At 46.0% G+C, this 20,905-nt stretch overlaps 1 protein-coding gene and 1 pseudogene across 1 annotated transcript in view; one reads left to right on the plus strand and one right to left on the minus strand.

Annotated features, from left to right (window-relative positions):
* BCL2L13 (BCL2 like 13) overlaps positions 1-12,382 on the minus strand; it is a 92,501-nt gene extending 80,119 nt beyond the window's left edge. The window contains 1 exon segment of the mRNA XM_021673952.2: positions 12,268-12,382. The gene's annotated coding sequence lies outside the window, so the exon portion shown is untranslated.
* On the plus strand, positions 9,228-9,338 carry LOC135269161 (small nucleolar RNA U13; annotated as a pseudogene).
* Positions 12,383-20,905: the final 8,523 nt, after the last annotated feature.

Raw genomic sequence — 20,905 nt, forward strand, 5'->3', positions numbered from 1 at the left:
AAAAACAAAGTTAGTTGGGCATGGTGGCGCGTGCCTGTAATCCCAGCTACTCGGGAAGCTGAGGCAGGAGAACTGCATGAACCCAGGAGGCAGAGGTTGCAGTAACCCAAGATGGCGCCATTGCACTCCAGCCTGCGCAATAAAAGCAAAACTCCATCTCAATAAAACAAAAAATCTTGGGAGGCCGAGGCGGGTGGATCACAAGGTCAAGAGATTGAGACCATCCTGGTCAACACGGTGAAACCCCGTCTCTACTAAAAACACAAAAAAATTAGCTGGGCACGGTGGCGCGTGCCTGTAATCCCAGCTACTCGGGAGGCTGAGGCAGGAGAATTGCCTGAACCCAGGAGTCAGAGGTTGCGGTGAGCTGAGATCGCGCCATTGCACTCCAGCCTGGGTAACAAGAGCGAAACTCCGTCTCAAAAAAAAAGAAAAAAAAAATCTACTGGAATGGTTAAACAACACCTGTTTTAAAAAATGCAGGCCAGCGTCATGGTTCCCATCTGTAATCCCAGCACTTTAGGAGGCTGAGGCAGGTGGATCACTTGAGGCCAGGAGTTCAGGAACAGCCTCATCAACATGGTGAAACCCTATCTCTACTAAAAATACAAAACTAGGCCAGGTGGGGAGGCAGGCACCGATAATCCCAGCTTTTCAGAATTCTGAGGCACAAGAATCACTTGAAACTGGGAGGCAAAGGTGGCGGTGAGCCAAGATCGTGCCACTGCATTCCAGCCTGGGCAACAGTGCAAGACTGTCTCAAATAAATAAATAAAATAAAAATTTAAAAATGTATTCAGTTGTACAATAGAGTGCTGAATAAAGAAATATATAGGGCCGGGTATGGTGGCTCATGCCTGTAATCCCAGCACTTTGGGAAGCTGAGGCAGGTGGATCAGGAGGTCAAGAGATAGAGACCATCCTGGCCAACATGGTGAAACCCCATCTCTACTAAAAAATACAAAAACTAGCGGGGCGTGGTGGTGCACGCCTACAGTCCTAGCTATTTGGGAGGCTGAGGCAGGAGAACTGCTTGAACCTAGGAGGTGGAGGCTGCAATGAGCCAAGATTGCGCCATTGCACTCCAGCTTGGGCGACAGAGAGAAACTCTGTCTCAAAATAAATAAATAAATAAAAATAAAATAAAATGCATTCAGGTTTGCTATTAATATTACTGTTTCCTTAGGCAATCAAAAGAAATCTTGGTTCAACGTTTAATTTAAAATCCCTAGTTTGGACCCCAGTGTGATGAAAAAAAGAAAACAAAAAATAAAAAATAAAGTCCCAGGCCGGGCACAGCGGCTCACGCCTGTAATCCCAGCACTTTGGGAGGGCGAGGCAGGCAGATCACGAGGTCAGGAGTTCGAGACCAGTCTGGCCAATATGGTGAAACCCCATCTCTACTAAAAATACAAAAATTACAGACGGGCTTGGTGGCTCACACCTGTAATCCCAGCACTTTGGGAGGCAGAAGAGGGTGGATCACAAGGTCAGGAGACTGAGACCATCCTGGCTAACATGGTGAAACCCTGTCTCTACTAAAAATACAAAAAATTAGCCGGGCGTGGTGGCACACACCAGTGGTCTCAGCTACTTGGAAGGCTAAGGCAGGAGAATGGCTTGAACCTGGGAGGTGGAGGTTGCAGTGAGCTGAGATCATGCCACTGCACTCCAGCCTGGGCAACAATAGAGCAAGACTCCACCTCAAAAAAAAAAAAAAAAGAAAGAAAGTAAAAGAAAATAAGAAGAGTCAACTCGATTTGGGCATTAGGAAGTCAGTCATGATTTCTGACAGAAGAGACCTGTTTTAACTGCAGGGGCGATGGTAAAACACAGGGATTTGAAAAGTGAACTGAAAGTGAAGTAGAGACAGTGAGTTTCTATCTATCCTTTCAAAGAGCTTGGTTTGAAGGGAAGAAAAGAATTAAGGCTGAACTAAGAGGGGATTGGGAAAGTGCATTTGTTTTGTTTTTGTACATAATAAAAGAGATTAAAGTGTGTTTACACTCAGGGCAGAAGGGGCCAATTAAGGAGATATAAATAGAGAGACCAAGAAATACATTAGAAAGTAGAATTCCATCCTTTTGATTTGGGTAGGCAAAAAAAAAAAAAGAAGAAGGGGAGGCTGGGCACAGTGACTCACGCCTGTAATCCCAACACTTTGGGAGGCCAAGGTGGGTGGACTACCTGAGGTCAGGAGTTCAAGACCAGCCTAGCCAACATGGTGAAACCTCATCTCTACAAAAATATAAAAATTAGCTGGGCGTGGTGGCGCCTGCCTGTAATCCCAGCTATGAAGAATCGCTTGAACCCAGGAGGCGGAGGCTGCAGTGAGCCAAGATCATGCCATTGCACTCCAGTGTGGACAACAGAGCAAGACTCCATCTCAAAAAAAAAAAAGGCGGGGGAGAACAGATAAAATTAATAACAATCTAAGCTTTTAAGTCTCTTCAGCAACAACCCTGTTTTACTAGAAATTAAAAAATAAAAGTTTCAGTATTTCTTTGGTAGCAGGAATAAGAAAGTATTTATATTTTGAATAACACACCTGTAATCCTAGCATTTCCGGAGGCTGAAGCGGGTGGATCACCTGAGGTCAGGAGTTCGAGACCACCATGGGCAACTTGGTGAAACCCCGTCTCTAACTAAAATACAAAAATTAGCAGGGCATGGTGACATACACCTGTAATCCCTGCTACTTCAGAGGCTGAGGCAGAAGAATTGCTTGAGCCTGGGAGGTAGAAGTTGCAGTGAGCTGAGATCACGCCACTGCACACCACCCTGGGTGACAGAGCGATACTGTCTTAAAAAAAAAAAAATTGATGAGCCAGGCACAGGTTCATACCCATTATCCCAACACTCTGGGAGGCTAAGGCAGGAAGCTGGCTTGAGCCCAGGAGATAGAGGCATGACCCTGTCTCACATAAAAAAAAAAAAAAAATTGATGTTCTCTAAATTTGTTGTATTTATCAAGAATCCACATCACTGAAAGACACTTTCAGACATTCGCCTACCCAAAAGCCAAAGTATGAATCACCAACTTTCCAAATTTGATTTTTAGCTTTATGTTCTTCAAATTTTCTTATAAAACCTGACTAATAGGCCGGGTGCGGTGGCTCACGCCTATAATCCCAGCACTTTGGGAGGCCGAGGCAGGTGGATCATAAGGTCAAGAGATCGAGACCATCCTGGTCAACATAGTGAAACCCCGTCTTTACTAAAAATACAAAAATTAGCTGGGCATGGTGGCACGTGCCTGTAGTCCCAGCTACTCGGGAGGCTGAGGCAGGAGAATTGCTTGAACCCAGGAAGCAGAGGTTGCAGTGAGCCAAGATCATGCCATTGCACTCCAGCCTGGGTAACAAGAGCGAAACTCCGACTCAAAAAAAAAACAACACAAAAACCTAATTATAAATACAATCATAATCATGAATTTCATTATTTTCCATCTTTAATATATATGTTATAGCCTAAACATCTAATTATTTGGTGAAGGATTATGTTTATTCATTTAAATCTAGTATACAGTTTTTAGACTTTAAATGCATATTTGTCATTCTGGTTATGAACATACCAGACCTACAGTATATAATATCCATTCAACTTTTTTTTTTTTTGTCGTCACCCAGGCTGGAATGCAGTGGCACGATCGCAGCTCACTGCAACCTCTCTGCCTCCCAGGTTCAGGCGATTCTCCTGCCTCAGCCACCCAAGTAGCTGGGACTACAGTTGCGTGCCACCACACTCGGCTAATATTTTGTCTTTTTAGTAGAGACAGGGTTTTGCCGTGTTAGCCAGAATGGTCTCGATCTCCTGACCTTGTGATTTGCCCACCTCAGCCTTCCAAAGTGCTGGGATTACAGGCATGAGCCACTGTGCCTGGCCCAGCTTTTTTTAATTTTTAAATTTTTTTATACAGATGGAGTCCCACTATGTTGCCCCAGCTGGTCTCAAACTCCAGGCCCCAAGTGATCTATCAACCTGAGCTTCCCAAATTGCTGGGATTACAAGTGTGAGCCACCATATCTGGTCCCAACTTCTAACTTAGCGTGAGCTTCCAGTTGTGTAGCAACAAAGCAGCTCCTTCAGGCCTATGGTTAAATGGGGAAGTCAGATCCCAAGAACACTATTACATAACTAGCACATTTGAATTAAACTACGGGACAAAGGCATTGATAATATGCCAAATGTAAACTCTACAGCACTACTACAGGGTCATGTCGCTAAGTACAAAACGGGAGAGAACACACACTTCCTTTGCAACATTCTGCAGTGTCTAATAAGCACAGTGCATAATGGACTTCTGCATTTCTAACAAACATCATAAATAAATTACATCTTCGTGACACCTCTATTTCTTTCTTTCTTTTTTTTTTTTTTTTTGGAGAGGAGTCTTGCTCTGTTGCCCAGACTGGAGTGCAATGGCACCATCTTGGCTCACTGCAACCTCTGCCTCCCAGGTTCAAGCAATTCTCCTGCCTTAGCCTCCAGCGTGTGCCACCGTGCCCGGCTAATTTTTCTATTTTTAGTAGAGACAGGGTTTTACTGTGTTAGCCAGAATCGTCCTGATCTCCTGACCTCGTGATCTGCCCATGCCCATCTCAGCCTTCCAAAGTGCTGGGATTACAGGTGTGAGCGATTGCACCTGGCCAACACCTCTATTCCTAAAGCACTTTTCTATGTGTTGTCGCAGTAATACTCTACATTTGAATGAAAATAGTTTCAATTTTACAGATGGAAAAACAAGAACAATTTATTTGACTAAAATCATACAGCTAGTTAACAGTCCAACCACCTAACTGAGTATACTGTCTTCACTTCCTCTTAGCCCTTAACTGCATTTATTCAACACATATTTACCGCATGCCAGGCAACATACTAGGTGAGAGGAATGCAGAGGCGAAAACACTAACACTAGTAACAGGGAAGGATACAGTAGCAAAACAAGGTGGTTTTCGTAGTATCACAGACCTAGAGTACTGAAAGAAGCAAATTTGTCAGTTTTAAGAATGGACGAGGGGGGAAAAAAAAAAGAAAGCTAGATTGAATGAAAGCTAACCATGACCTGGGGACCATCACCTAAAGCTTTTGGGGAAGCAAGGGACAATGCTCACGTCCATCCCACTATAAGCTCAACAACAGAGACTATTTCATATCTAAAAGAGTTATTTCAAGATTCTTCTCAAATGATGAGAGGGACATAGTTACTTTTACTCATTAAATTTTATCTATTAGGACCTTGTAGAATTCAAGTGAGTGCAAGTCCAAGTGTTCAAGAAGTGATTAAATACATTGACAATATTAAGTATAAAAACTGCTATCTTAGCAGAGCGCGGTGGCTCATGCCTGTAATCCCAGCACTTTGGGAGGCCAAGGCAGGCAGATCACCTGAGGTCAGGAGTTCCAGACCAGCCTGACCAGTATGACGAAACCCTGTCTCTACTAAAAATACAAAAATTAGCCAGGCGTCGTGGCATGCACCTGTAATCCCAGCTATTTGGGAGGCTGAGACAGGAGAATCACTTGAACCCGAGAGGCAGAGGTTGCAGTGAGCTGAGATCGTGCCACTGCACTACAGCCTGGGCAACAAGAGTAAAACTCCGTCTCAAAAAAACAAAAACAAAAAACAGTTATTTTTTGCACAATTCAAACTATTAAACATATTTACATAACCCATCTGTTTCTTTCTGCGCCTTACTCCTTTTAGTTTGTTCCTCTATTAAGTTTCAAGTAGAGCTGCCCCTCGGTACCCACGCAAGATTGGTTCCAGGATACCTGCAGATACCAAAATTCTCAGATGCTCAAGTTCCTTATACAAAATGGTGCGGTATTTGTACACAACCTACTCACTTCCTCCCTCTTATATACTTCTAGATTACTTATAATACAATACCTAACACAATGTAAAGGCTATTAAATAGGTGTTATGCTGCACTGGTTTTTATTTGTATTGTTTTTATTGTTATTTGTGGTTTCTTCCCCAAATATTTTCCAAACATGATTGCTGAAATCTGCAGATATGGAAACTGTGGATAAAGAGAGGCCAACTGCGGTTGTCAGACAAACAGCCTAAGGAAGCAAAGGGTAACTTAATGCTGTGTTTACATATCTTTCGGTGTCAGCTCCAAAACCAGCCACAAACATAACATCTGTGAATCTTCAACAACAAATGCACATCCACAATTCTACAATATATGGGTCTCTTTTCGTTTTTAAACTAGATTTCTATTACAAGTACTAGTCGAAATTGGAGAATGCTATCAGTGCTGACTATACTGTAGGAATGATACACATTTTATGAAACATAATCAGAAGGTATACAGCAGCTATTAAATTCTACTCTAAGCCAGGAATGGTGGCTCAAGCCTGTACTTCCCAGCACTTTGGGAAGCCAAGGTGGGTGGATTATTTGAGGCCAGGAGTTTGAGACCAGCCTGGCCAACACAGTGAAACCCCCCATCTCTACTAAAAACACAAAAAAATTAGGTGGGCGTGGTGGTGTGTGCCTGTAATCCCACCTACTAGGGAGGCTGAGGCAGGAGAATCATGTGAACCTGGGAGGCAAAGGTTGCAGTGAGCTGATATCGTGCCATTGCACTCCAGCCCTGGAGAGAGATTCTACGTCAAAAAAAAATACAAGTCATAGAGGTGTGGTGGGGCGCATCTGTAATCACAGCTACTCGGGAGGCTGAGGCAGGAGAATCGCGTGAACCCAGGAGGCGGAGGTTGCAGTGACCCGAGATCCACCACTGCACTCCAACCTGAGCAACAGAGTAAGACTTGGCCTCAAAAAAAACAAACAAAAAAAAGTGAACAGGCCGGGCACAGTGGCTCATGCCTGTAATCCCAGCACTTTGGAAGGCCAAGTAGGTGGATCACGACGTCAAGAGATGGAGATTATCCTGGCCAACATGGTGAAACTCTGTTTTTACTAAAAATACAAAAATTAGCCAGGCATGATGGCAGGCTCCTGTAGTCCCAGCTATTCGGGAGGCTGAGGCAGGAGAATCACTTGAACCAGGAGGCAGAGGCTGCAGTGAGCCGAGATCACACTACTGCACTCCAGCCTGGCCACAGAGCAAGACACTGTCTAAAAGAAGCAAACAACACAACAAAAGAAAAGCATTAATAAAGTTTCTTGGCTATCAGCGCTTTAGTCTCATGACTCACTGGTGGCTTGAACAGGAAATTTTTTTTAAGTTCCACAAGTTAACATGAGCCCATATCTATTCTCTAATCCATGCTTTACCAGCTCCTATTAAATTCTAGGACTTTCTCTGAAAAAAAGGAGGTAAAATAGTCCTAAAAAAAATTATAGGCCAGGGGCGGTGGCTCCTATCTGTAATCCCAGCACTTTGGGAGGCCAAGGTGGGAGGATCACTTGAGGTTGGCAATTCCAGACCAGACTGACCAACACGGAGAAATCCCGTCTCTACTAAAAATACAAAAAAATTAACTGGGCGTGGTGGCGCATGCCTGTAATCCCAGCTACTCAGGAAACTGAGGCAGGAGAATCGTGTGAACCAGGGAGGCAGAGGTTGCACTCCAACCTAAACAACAGAGCAAAACTCCATCTCAAAAAAAAAAAAAAACCTATGAAATGCCTGGGCGCGGTAGCTCATGCCTGTGATCCCAGCACTTTGGGAGGCCGAGGCGGGCAGATCACTTGAGGTCAGGAGACCAGCCTGACCAACATGAAGAAAGAAACCCCATCTCTAATAAAAATACAGGGCTGGGCGCGGTGGCTCACGCCTGTAATCACAGCACTTTGGGAGGCCGAGGTGGGTGGATCACGAGGTCAAGAGATCGAGACTATCCTGGTCAACATGGTGAAACCCTGTCTCTACTAAAAATACAAAAAATTAGCTGGGCATGGTGGCGCGTGCCTGTAATCCCAGCTACTCAGGAGGCTGTGGTAGGAGAATTGCCTGAACCCAGGAGGCAGAGGTTGTGGTGAGCCAAAATCGCGCCATTGCACTCCAGCCTGGGTAACAAGAGCAAAAACTCCGTCTCAAAAAAAAAAAAAAAAAAAATTAGCCAGGTGTGGTGGCACATGCCTGTGATCCCAACTACTCGGGAAGCTGAGGCAGGAGAATCGCTTGAATTCAGGAAGTGGACGCTGAGGTGAGGTGTCATTGCACGCCAGTCTGGGCAACAAGAGCGAACTCCTTCTCAAAAAATAAATAAATAAAAACTGCCCATCAATTAATTTTCTTTTTGAGACAGAGTTTCACTCTGTCACCAGGCTGGAGTGCAGTGGTGCAATCTTGGCTCACTGCAACCTCTGCCTCCCAGGTTCAAGGGATTCCCCTGCCTCAGCCTCCAGAGTAGCTGGGACTATAGACATGCACCACCACGTCCAGCTAATTTTTTGCATTTTTTAGTAAAGACAGGGTTTCACCATGTTGGCCAGGATGCTCTCGATCTCCTGACCTGGTGATCTACCTGCCTTGGCTTCCTAAAGTGCTGGGATTACAGGCGTGAGCCACTACGCCTGGCCCAACTGATTTTTAAAATGTGGTGTCCACATAATGGAATATAATGCGGCAATAAATTGCAATGAAGTACTAATACATGCTACATCTTAGATAAACTCTGAAAACATTATGCTAAGAAGCCAGATAAGCCAGGTGTGCTGGCTCATGCTTGTAATCCCAGCACTTTGGGAGGCCGACGTGGGTGGATCACCTGTGGTCAGGAGTGAGACCAGCCTGGCCAACATGGTAAAACTCCGTCTCTACTAAAAACACAAAAATTAGCTGGGTGAGGTGGCTCAAGCTTGTAATCCCAGCTACTCAGAAGGCTGAGTTAGGAGAAACACTTGAACCCAGGAGGTGGAGGCAGTGAGCCGAGACTGCACCACTGCACTCCAGCCTGGGCAACAGAGCAAGACTTCATCTCAGAAACAGAAAAAAAAAAAAAAAAAAAAAGCCAGACACAAAATGCCACATATTACATGATCCCATTTCTGTGAAATCTCCAGAATAGGCAACTCCGTAGACTCAGAAAGTAGATCAATGGTTGCCCGAGGGTGGCGGTATGGGGACCAGTAATAAAGAATGACTGCTAATGGGTATGCGAGTCTCTTTTCGAGGTGATGAAAATGATTATGGTGGTGGCTGCACAACTCTGTGAATCTATTAAAATACATTGAATTGTACAATTGCTGAGTTGTATGGCATGTTAATTATATTTCAATGAAGATGTTAAAACAATCAGCTACTCTGATTCCTTTGCGGTTCATAAACGAGACGACTAGGTTTTCATGCTAATGTATGACACGTGCCTCCCTCAAACCTTGTTGCCTCATGGGCTCATTGGCACATTACAGTCTGAGGAGAAAAAGTGAAAAAAAAATCAACGACTCTAAGAATAGCACCCACCCCCATTCTGTATATATATTAAACAAGAACACCTGGTGACCATTTATTTGGAATAAGATACAAATCAAAATCCTGTCTGAAAAATAAATAAATGCAGACTGGAACTACTCAGTGAAGTTTAAAACTTGTGTTTTGTATGCCTAAAGTATTTCATAATAAAATATATATATATGTATTTAGGAATAAATACATATATATTTTTTAGGCAGGGTCTCTATCTGCCATCCAGGCGAAGTGCAGTGGGACAGTCACAACTCACAGCAGCCTTGATCTCCCAGACTCAATCCTCCCTCCTGCCTCAGTCTCCTGAGTAGCTGGGACCCATGCCATTTTTTTATTGTTTGTTTTTGAGATAGAGTCTCCCTCTATCGCCAGGCTGGAGTGCCGTGGCGCAATTCCGGCTCACTACAACTTCCGTTTTCCGGTTTCAAGCAATTCTCCTGCCTCAGCCTACCGAGTAGCTGGGACTACAGGCACGAACCACCACGCCCGGCTAATTTTTTGTACTTTTAGTAGAAACGGGGTTTCACCATATTGGCCACGATGGTCTCAATATCTTGACCTCGTGATCTGCCTGCCTTGGCCTCCCAAAGTGCTGGGATTACAGTGAGCCACTGCGCCCGGCAATTTTTTTTATTTTTTATTTTTTGTGAAGACAAGCTCTCCTTATGTTACCCAGGCTGGTCTCGAACTCCTGGGTTCAAACAATCCTTATGTTGCCTAGGATGGTCTGGAACTCCTGGGTTCAAGCAATCCTGCCTGGGCCACCTAAAGTGCTGTGATTACAGGTGTGAGTCATCACATACAGCCAAAAAAAATTTTTTTTAATAGTATTACTTTGCAAACCACTTGTCATAAAAGCTTAGTGTGTGTGATATTTAATAAATATTGATTAGATTATTTGATAGTAAACACAAGTCTGTTTACAAGACTGTTGGATACAGCCTTACACATCTTTCAATTGAATTCAACTACTGGTCCTTCCTGTAGGAGACAGCTTAAAATAAAATAAAACAAAAAGTGAATCCAACTACTGAATATACTCTTCCACATAAGAAAGAGTCATTTGAATAATAAAAAAAAAAAATACACAATAGTACCCGACCATTCAGAGTAAAAAGATTTTCAAAACCCTTAACTCTCTATTACCAAATGAAGAATACTTCATTTGTGTGTGTGTGGGGGGGGAGGAGGTGTTAAAAATGAAAAGAATACTTCACAGGTAGGGGGGCAGTTAAAAAAAGGGTGGCTGGGTGCGGTGGCTCACGCCTGTAATCCCAGCACTTTGGGAGGCAGAGACGGGTAGATCAAAAGGTCAGGAGATCGAGACCATCCTGGCCAACATGGTGAAACCCCGTCTCTACTAAAATGCAGGGAAAAAAAAACTAGCCGTCCCAGCCACTCAGGAAGCTGAAGCAGGGGAATTGTTTGAACCCAGAAGGCAGAAGTTGCAGTGAGCCGAGATCCCGCCACTACACTCCACCCTGGCGACAGAGCAAGTCTCTGTCTCAAAAAAAAAAAAAAAAAAAAGGTATCATCCAGTGTGGTGGCTCACGCCTGTAATCTCAGCACTTTGGGAGGCCGAGACAGGAGGATCACCTGAGGTCGGGAGTTCGAGGCCATGCTAACCAACATGGTGAAACCTCGTCTCTACTAAAACTACAAAAAAGAGCCCAGCCGGCGCGCAGACGCCGCGAGCCGCTGGCGCTCGGTAAAATAATTAAAAAAAAAAAAAACACTACAAAAAAAAAAAAATTAGCCGGACGTGGTGGCATATGCCTGTAATCCCAGCTACTCCGGAGGCTGAGGCAGGAGAAGCGCTTGAACCCAGCTGGCGGAGGTTGCGGTGAGCCAACATCGTGCCATTGCACTCCAGCCTGGGCAAACAAGAGGGAAACTCAAGTCTCAAAACGAAAAAAAAAAAAGAAGATATCCGAAGGGTGTGGCAACCCATCCAAGGTCACACAAATCAGAGCAGAGAGCAACATTCTGGTTTATACTAAACCTCCAGGGGAAATCTTACAATTTTGCCAAAAAAGTTTTGTTTTATTTTACGTAACAAAAAAAGAAAAAAAGTGTGGAGGGAGAGCTGTCAGCTTAGTTCACAACTTCTAAACGGAGACAGTGAGATAGCTATTTTGGATAAACAAACACTTGTGCAGGGAGTGGCTAGGAGCTAACCAAAGCTATCAGCCAACAGCATGTGAACAACTGACCAGACCGTCCGATTTTCAACGCTGGGTTAGAACCTCCACTCAAAAAGTCAGTCATGAGGCAAGAAACAGGATTTTTACAGAATGGTAGGAGGATAAATCGAAGGGGAAAAATGACTCCGTGTGAACTGCATTGCCTCCAAGGGCAAGAAAGCAGTTTTTCCTGAAAAAATAATGGGTGTGAAAATAGCAGTGAATTAAGGTTAAGAAACAAGACTTCTAGCAATCTGAGAAGAAACCACTAAGACTGACAAAGCTCATCTTCAAATGTTCTAAGTGAATCGCATGAAAACCTTTCCCTCAACCAGAAAGAAGTCACCGTTCCCCAGTCTAGCCCTAAAAATGGACCCGGGTTTTCCACGTGAAGCTGTCTGGGGAAGGACAGCGACGTGGAGCCAGGGCCGAGCTCCTCCGCCTCTGGCAGCCCACGCCCGGAGAAGCCTGCTCAGCGGCGGGGCAGCGCAGCCAGGTCCGGTCACAGTGAAGCGGACCCCTAAGCTCCGCGCACCTTCGGGCGAAGGAGCACCGATGTAGACAGACACACTCACACTCACGGGTCGTCGGAACCACTGGGGAGTCGGTGGCTCGATACGGTCTCTGGGCACCTTCCTACCCAGGTGGAAACCGCCTCCTCACCCAGCTCAGCCTTCCCGGAGCCCCACTCCCCTCACCTGGCCCTGGCCCCTGCCCCAGAAGAGGTGAAAGAGGCGGCGGCGGCAGTTGCTTCCGACAGGGTCTCCCAGCGGCGGCGGCTGCTCCGACCCGCGGCCCTAATCTACCGCCGCCGCCATGTTGGAGGGTGAGGTCACCCCAGCGTGCCTTCGTCACGGCCGGCGTCAGGGCGGGCCCAGGGCGCCAGAGAGCCGGAAGGGGCGGGGCAGGTAGCCGGAGCGGAAGCACGGACCACAGAGGCCTGGAGGTCTCTCCGCGCAGATGTGACCTGAAGAGCCGATCCCGTCTAGCCCGCTCAAATCTGTGATTGCTGACGTTACGGAAGTTCTGTTTCCCCAGTCATTTCCGGAGTCGAGGGGTTGGGGTTGTGAACGTCCGATTGCTGTGTTGGAGCTTGAAGGGCTGGCGATTCCGGGAAAAGATGCCTTGCCGCATGCACACGCTGTGTTCAGTTCCGCAAACATGTATTGAGTTTCAAGTGCTTGCAAGGGAGCGGATCGGAACAGTGTCTACACAGTCACGACAGCTGCGGGGTTCGCAACTAGTTAGGCAGATGGTCCTTGAGGGTTGGGAAGGAATTCCGGGGAGGGGACGTAGTGGAGTCGTGTAGAGGGCGTCCTAGGGCGAGGGAGCTGCCTGAGCAGAGGCGCCACGCAAGAAGGAAGTCTTAACGGTAGTAATACGTTTTTCTTAACAGTACTGAGCATGGCGCCTGGAATATACTTGTGTTAATGGATGTTTGTTTACTTGCATCCAAGAGTTCTTTGGAGGAGTCACGGAAGATACACGAAGATACAATGTGTTTTAGGAAGATCAAATTACCCGCGGCGTGTGTACTGAATTGGAACAAGGAGGGCATTAACAAGGAGTCAGAAGACAGGCAGATCAGAAGTGATAAAATCCTCATGGGGAAGTGACTGCCAGTGGGTACAGGGTTTCTTTTGGCGTGACGGTTGCACGACTCTTTAAAATACTGAAAACTATTAATTGTACATTATAGGTGAATTGTACGGTATGAAATCTATATCTCAACAAAGTTTTTTTGTTGTTTTTTCTGACTCAGTCTGGCACTTTCGCCCAGGCTGGAGTGCAATGACGCGATCTCGACTCACTGCAACCTCGGCCTCCCAGGTTTAACGCGATTCTGCGATTCTCCTGCCTCAGGCTCACGAGCAGCTGAGATTACAGGTGTAGGCCACCACACCTGGCTAAGTTTTTGTATTTTTAGTAGAGACGGGATTTCACCTTGTTGGCTAGGCTGGTCCACGAACTCCTGACCTCATGATCCACCGCGTTGGCCTCCCAAAGTTGTGGGATTACAAGCATGAGCCACTGCACCCAGCCTCAACAAAGCTATTCTAAATAAAGTGATAAAGCGTTGAACTGCTGTGGTGGGGCTAGTGCCCCAGGACGCTTTTTAAGCCGAAGTAACTGAAAAAAGGATGGTGCCATTAATAGATAAAGTTTTGCAAAGGAAAGGCTTAGTGACATTGGAAAACTAATAGTACAGGCTGGGCGCAGTGGCTCACGTCTGTAATCGTGAATTTGTTTTTTTTTTGTTGTTGTTGTTGTTTTGAGACGGACTTTCGCTCTTGTTACCCAGGCTGGAGTGCAATGGCGCGATCTCGGCTCACCACAACCTCCGCCTCCTGGGTTCAGGCAATTCTCCTGCCTCAGCCTCCCTAGTAGCTGGGACTACAGGCACGCGCCACCATGCCCAGCTAATTTTTGTATTTTTAGTAGAGAAGGGGTTTCACCATATTGAACAGGATGGTCTCGATCTCTTGACCTCGTGATCCACCCGCCTCGGCCTCCCAAAGTGCTGGGATTACAGGCGTGAGCCACTGCGCCCGGCCTGTAATCATGAATTTGTAAAAAAACGTACCTAATAACAAGCCCATATTTAAATTTCCCCAGTTGTCCAAATCATAGTTTTTTTGACTTTTTAAATTTTAAGCCAGGATCTAAGTTCATGCACTGACTGAATTTGGACTAATCTTTTATAAGTCTCCTGGTCTGTCTTACTTTTTTTTTTTTTTTTGAGACAGAGTCTCTTTCTCTCACCAGGCTAGAGTGCAGTGGTACCATCTTGGCTCACCGCAACCTCCACCTCACGGGTTCAAGTGATTCTTCTGCCTCAGCTTCCCAAGTAGCTGGGATTACAGGCGTCCGCCACCACACCTGGCGAATTTTTGTATTTTTAGTAGAGACTGGGTTTCACTTTGTTGGTCAGGCTGGTCTTGAACTCCTGACCTTGTGATCCACCTGCTTCGACCTCTCAAAGTGCTGGGATTACAGGCGTGAGCTACCTCTCCCGGCTGAGTCTCCTGGTCTTTTTAATGTGACATTGATTTTCTGAAGTGTAGATATATTCACACAATGGAAATTAACTATGAAACAAAAATGAACTCTTCGATATATATGACAATAAGACTAATATCAAACATTCTGTTGAGCAAAAGAAAAACGAAAAATAAAGCTAGGCACTGTGGCTCACTCCGGTAATCCCAGCACCTTGGGAAGCCAAGGTGGGTGGATCACTTGAGGTCAGGAGTTTGAGACCTGCCTGGCCAACATGGTGAAAACCTGGTCTCTACTAAAAATACAAAAAATTATCCGGATGTGGTAGCATGCACCTGTAATCCCAGCTACTTGGGAGACTGAGGCGAAAGAATCGCTTGAGCCCGGGAGGCGGAGGTTGCAGTGAGCCAATATCTTGCCATTGCACTCCAGCCTGGGCAACAAGAACAAAACTTTGAGGCCCAGCGCAGTGACTCATTCCTGTAATCCAGCACTTTGGGATTCACCTCAGGTCGGGAGTTCCACAACAGCCTGAGGTCGGGTGGATCACCTGAGGTCGGGAGTTCCAGACCAGCCTGACCAACATGGAGAAAACCCATCTCTACTAAAAATACAAAATTAGCCAGGCACCTGACTATAATCCCAGCTACTTGAGAGGCTGAGGCAAGAGAATTGCTTGAACCTGGGAGGCGGAGGTTGCGGTGAGCCGATATCTCACCACTGCACTCCAGCCTGGGCAACAAGAGCAAAACTCTGTCTCAAAGAAAAAAAAGAAAAACAAAAAATGGGCATACTTTGTAATTCCATTTTTATTTTTGAGATGGAGTCTCGCTCTGTAGCCCAGGCTGGAGTGCAGTAGCGCAATTTCAGCTCACTGCAACTTCCGCCTCCCGGGTCCCGGTTCAAGGAATTCTCCTATCTCAGCCTCCCAAGTAGCTAGGATTACAGGCACGAGCCACCATGTCCAGCTAATTTTGGTATTTTTTAGTAGAGACAGGGTTTCACCATGTTGGCCAGGCTGGTCTCAAAACACCTGAACTCATGATCCACCTGCCTCGGCCTCCCAAAGTGCTGGGATTACAGGCATGAGCCACCGCACCCGGCCTGTAATTCAATTTTATATGAATTTCAGGCACAGGCAAAATTAATCAATGATGGTAGAAGTCTGCACAGGGTAGCCTGGGTGGGAGTGGGTGTGGGGTTGACTGGAATGGGACAGGAGGGAACTTGCTGGGGTGATAGAAATATTCTGTATCTTGACTGGTGATCACGAAGGTATAAACATCCATCAGAACTCATCTAATTCTACTTTTTTTTGAAACAGAGTCTTGCTCTGTCATACAGACTGGAGTGCAGTGGCACAATCTCGGCTCACTGCAACATCTGCCTCATGAGTTCAAGCAATTTTCCTGCCTTAGCCTCCCGAGTAGCTGGGATCACAGATGCCTGCCACCACACCCGGCTAATTTTTTTTTTTTTTTTTTGTATTTTTAGTAGAGACCGGGTTTCACCATGTTGGCCAGGCTGGTCTCGAACTCCTGACCTCAAGAGATCCACCTGGCTGGGCGCTGTGGCTCACTCCTATAATCCCAGCACTTTGGGAGGCTGAGGTGGGAGAATCACAAGGTCAAGAGATCGAGACCATCCTGGTGGCCAACATGGTGAAACACCATCTTAAAAAAAAATTTTTTTTTTAAATAAAAGAGATCCGCCTGCCTTGGCCTCCCAAAATACTGCGATTACAGGCGGAAGCCACTGCACCCAATCCTAATTTTACTTTTAAGGTCTATGCAGTTCAGGGTATATAAACTTTACCTCAAAATCTTTCAAAATGTGACATGAAATAATTTATTTTGGGGGCTAGTTATGTTAACAATTTGATACATACTTCAGTTAATTTCTTTCACAATACTTTCAGTCTTTGCCTTTATTTATTTTATTTATTTATTTTTTTTTTTTTGAGACAGAGTCTTGCTCTGTCGCCAGGCTGGAGCACAGTGGCGCAGTCTCGGCTCAGTGCAACCTCTGCCTCTGGGTTCAAGCAATTCTTCTGCCTCAGCCTCCCGAGTAGCTGGGACTACAGGCACGTGCTAAACGCCCAGCTAATTTTTTTTGTATTTTTAGTAGAAACGGGGTTTCACCATGTTGGCCAGGATGGTCTCGATCTCTTGACCCCATGATCCAGCCTCCTTGGCCTCCCAAAGTGCTGGGATTACAGAGACACCACACCCAGCCATTTATTTTTTGAGATGGAGTCTGGCTCTGTTGCCCAGGCTAGAGTGCGGTGGTGTGATCTTGGCTCACTGCAACCTCCACCTCCTGGGTTCAAGTGATTCCCCTTCCTCAGCCTCCTGAGTAGCTGGCGTGTGCCACCATGCCTGGCTAATTTTGGTATTCTTTTGGTAGAGACAGGTTTTCACCATGTTGGTCAGGCTGATCTCCAACTCCCGACCTCGTGATCCGCCTGCCTTAGCCTCCCAAAATGCTGGGATTACAGGCGTGAGCCACCGAGCCCAGCTTTTTTTTTTTTTTTTTTTTTTCTGAGATAGATTCTCACTCTCATTGTCCCAGGCTGTAATGTAGTGACAAGATCTCGCCTCACTGCAACCTCTACCTCCTGGGTTCAAGCAATTCTCCTGCCTCAACCTCCTGAGTATCTGGGATTACAGGCCCACGCCACCACAACCGGCTAGTTTTTGTGTTTTTAGTAGGACGGGGTTACACCATGATGGCCCCGCTGATCTTGAACTCCTGACCTCATGATCCACCACCTCAGCCTCCCAAAGTGCTAAAATTACAGGCGTGAGCCACTGCACCCACCTTGCTATTTATTTATTTATTGAGACGGAGTTTTGCTGTTGTTGCCCAGGCTGGAATTCAATGGCACAATCTAGGTTCCCTGCAGTCTCTTGCCTCCCTGGTTCAAGCGATTCTCCTGCCTCAGCCTCCTGAGTAGCTAGGATTACAGGCGCCTGCCACCATACCTGGCTAATTTTTTTTTCTTTTTTTGTATTTTTAATAGAGATGGGGGTTTTTTTGGTATTTGTTTTGTTTTGTTTTTTGAGACGGAGTTTCGCTCTTGTTTTCCAGGCTGGAGTGCAATGGCGCGATCTCGGCTCACCACAACCTCCGCCTCCTGGGTTCAAGCAATTCTCCTGCCTCAGCCTCCCGAGTAGCTGGGACTACAGGCATGTGCCACCATGCCCAGCTAATTTTTGTGTTTTTTAGTAGAGACGGGGTTTCACCTTGTTGACCAGGATGGTCTCGATCTCGACCTCGTGATCCACCCGCCTTGGCCTCCCAAAGTGCTGGGGTTACAGGTGTGAGCCACCGCGCCCGGCCTGAGATGGGGTTTTGCCACGTTGGCCAGGCTGGTCTCCAACTCCTGGCCTCAGGTGACCCACCCATCTCAGCCTCCCAAAGTGCTAGGATTACAGTCCTGAGCCACCACGCCCAGCCTTATTTATTTATTTATTTATGTTTGTGAGATGGAGTCTCGCTCTGTAGCCCAGGCTGGAGTGCAGTGGTGAGATCTCAACTCACTGTAACCTCTGCCTCCCAGGTCCTGGTTCAAGTAATTCTCCTACCTTAGCCTCCCAAGTAGCTGGGATTACAGACACAAGCCACCATGCCCAGCTAATTTTTGTATTTTTCTCTTTTTCCTACAAATCTCAGTGTATAAAAAGCAAAGCAATCATTTTTATATTTTTGTATTTTTTGTATTGTTAGTAGAGACAGGGTTTCACCGTGTTGGCTGGTCTGGTCTTGAACTTCTGACCTCGTGATCCACCCGCCTCGGCCTCCCAAAGTGCTGGGATTGCAGGCCTTAGCCACCGCAACCGGGCACCTTATTTATTTATTTTTTTAAAGACAAGGGGTCGCTCCGTCGGCGAGCCTGGAGTGCAGTGGTACAATCACACCTGACTGCATCCTTGACCTCCTGGGCTCACAATGGTTCCACCTCAGCCTTCCAAGTATCAAGGACCACAGGCTTGTGCCACCATACTTGGCTAATTTTATATATATATATTTTTTATTTTATTTTATTTTATTTTTTTGAGACGGAATCTTGCACTATCACCCAGGCTGGAGTGTGGTGGCACGATCTTGGCTCACTGCAACCTCTGCCTCCTGTGTTCAAGGAATTCTCCTGCCTCAGCCTCCCGAGTAGCTGGGACTACAGGCGCGTGCCACCATGCTTGGCTAATTTTTTGTATTTTTAGTAGAAACAGGGTTTCACCATATTGGCCAGGATGGTCTCGATCTCCTGACCTCAGGATCCGCCCACCTTGGCCTCCCAAAGTGCTGGGATTACGGGCAGGAGCCACCGTGCCCAGCCACACATGAGTAATTTTTAAAAAATGTCTTTGGGCCGGGCGTGGTGGCTCAAGCCTGTAATCCCAGCACTTTGGGAGGCCGAGGCGGGTGGATCACGAGGTCAAGAGATCGAGACCATCCTGGTCAACATAGTGAAACCCCGTCTCTACTAATACAAAAAATTAGCTGGGCATGGTGGCACGTGCCTGTAATCCCAGCTACTCAGGAGGCTGAGGCAGGAGAATTGCCTGAACCCAGGAGGCGGAGGTTGCGGTGAGCCGAGATCGCGCCATTGCACTCCAGCCTGGGTAACGAGCGAAACTCCGTCTCAAAAAAAAAATAAAATAAAATAAAAAATAAAAAATGTCTTTGTAGAGATGGGTCTGGCTATGTTGCCCAGGCTGCTCACAAACTTCTAGTCAAGCAGTCCCCACTCCTAAAGGTCCAGACCTTCCCTTTTTTATTTTATTTTTTGACTGTATATTTTGAGACTAGACATACAGGTCAATGGAACAGAACAGAAAACCCAGAATTGTTAACTAATTTTTAACAGAAGTGCTAAGACTTTAAATGAGGAAAGAGATTGTCTTTTCAGCAAATTGCATAAAATAGTATAGTTCTTTTATAGAAATTATTTGACTTTAATCACAGCAATTTATGATATATGGTATCTATTGCCCAGGCAATCTCAGCTCACTGCAACCTCCACCTCCCAGGTTCAAGTGATTCTCTTGCCTCAACCTCCTGAGTAGCTGCTGGGATTACAAGTGCACGACACCATGCCCAGCTAATTTTTTGTATTATTAGTAGAGACGGGGTTTAAACATGTTGGCCAGGCTGATCTTGAACTCCTGACCTCAGGTGATCCACCTGCCTCAGCCTCCCAAAGTGCTAGGATTACATGCATGAGCCACTGTGCCTGGCCTGGTTTTTTTAAAAATTATTATTTTTTTGAGACAGAGTCTTGCTCTGTCACTAGGCTGGAGTGCAGTGGCACCATCTTCGCTCACTGCAACCTTCACCTTCCAGGTTCAAGCAATTCTCCTGCTTCAGCCTCCTGGGTAGCTGGGACTACAGGCACGTGCCACCACACCCAGCTAATTTTTGTATTTTTAGTAGAGATGGGGTTTCACCATGTTGGCCAGGATGGTCTCGATTTCTTGACCTTGTGCTCTGCCCGGGTTGGCCTCTCAAAGTGTTGGAATTACAGGCATGTGCCACCACTCCTGGTCTTATTTATTTTATTTATTTATTTTTTGGTAGAGATAGCATTTTGCTATGTTGTCCAGGCTGGTCTTCAACTTGTGGCCTCAAGTGATCCTCCTGCCTTGGCCTCCTGAAGTGCTGGGATTATAGGCATGAGCCACTGCACCTGGTCAGTTTTGGAGGGGTTTTGGACAGATTTTAATAGGTGCTACAGATCTCTAGCTTACAGCCTAATGTAGTTATAGACTCTAAACTAGACTCTAGTCATTTTATTTATTTCCATTCATCAGTTGTTTCTTGTTCTTTTTCTCCTTTTGAGACAGAGTCTCTACTTCCACTCTGTTACCCCAGGCTTGAGTATAGTGGCATGATCATTGCTTACTCTAGCCTTGACTTTCCAGGCTCAAGCAATCCTCTGGCCTCATCTTCCCAAGTAGCATTGACTACAGGTGTGCACCAGCATGCCTGGCTAATTTATTTAATTTTTTTTTTTTTTTTTTGTAGCGGCAGATGTCCCACTATGTTGCCCAGGCTGATCTCAAACTCAAGTGATCCAACTGCCTCAGCCTCCTGAAGTGCTGAGATTACAGGTGCCAGCCACCACGCCTAGCCAATCAGTTGTTTATTGAATGCCTGCCATTAACCAGGCAGTGTGCTGGATGCTGGCAAAAGCAATGATGAGTAAATCAGATGTGGTCCCTCTTGCGAAGTTAACATCTTAGTTGGAAAAACAGAAAAGAAAAACATTAAAACAGAAAAAAGCAAAAATAATTTAAGATGGTGACATGTCCTGAAACAGACAAGGGGCTGGAA

The sequence above is a fragment of the Aotus nancymaae genome, unplaced genomic scaffold (assembly GCF_030222135.1).
Source record: "Aotus nancymaae isolate 86718 unplaced genomic scaffold, 86718_ANA_hifiasm-v0.15.2.pri h1tg000049l, whole genome shotgun sequence".
Taxonomy (NCBI): domain Eukaryota; kingdom Metazoa; phylum Chordata; class Mammalia; order Primates; family Aotidae; genus Aotus; species Aotus nancymaae.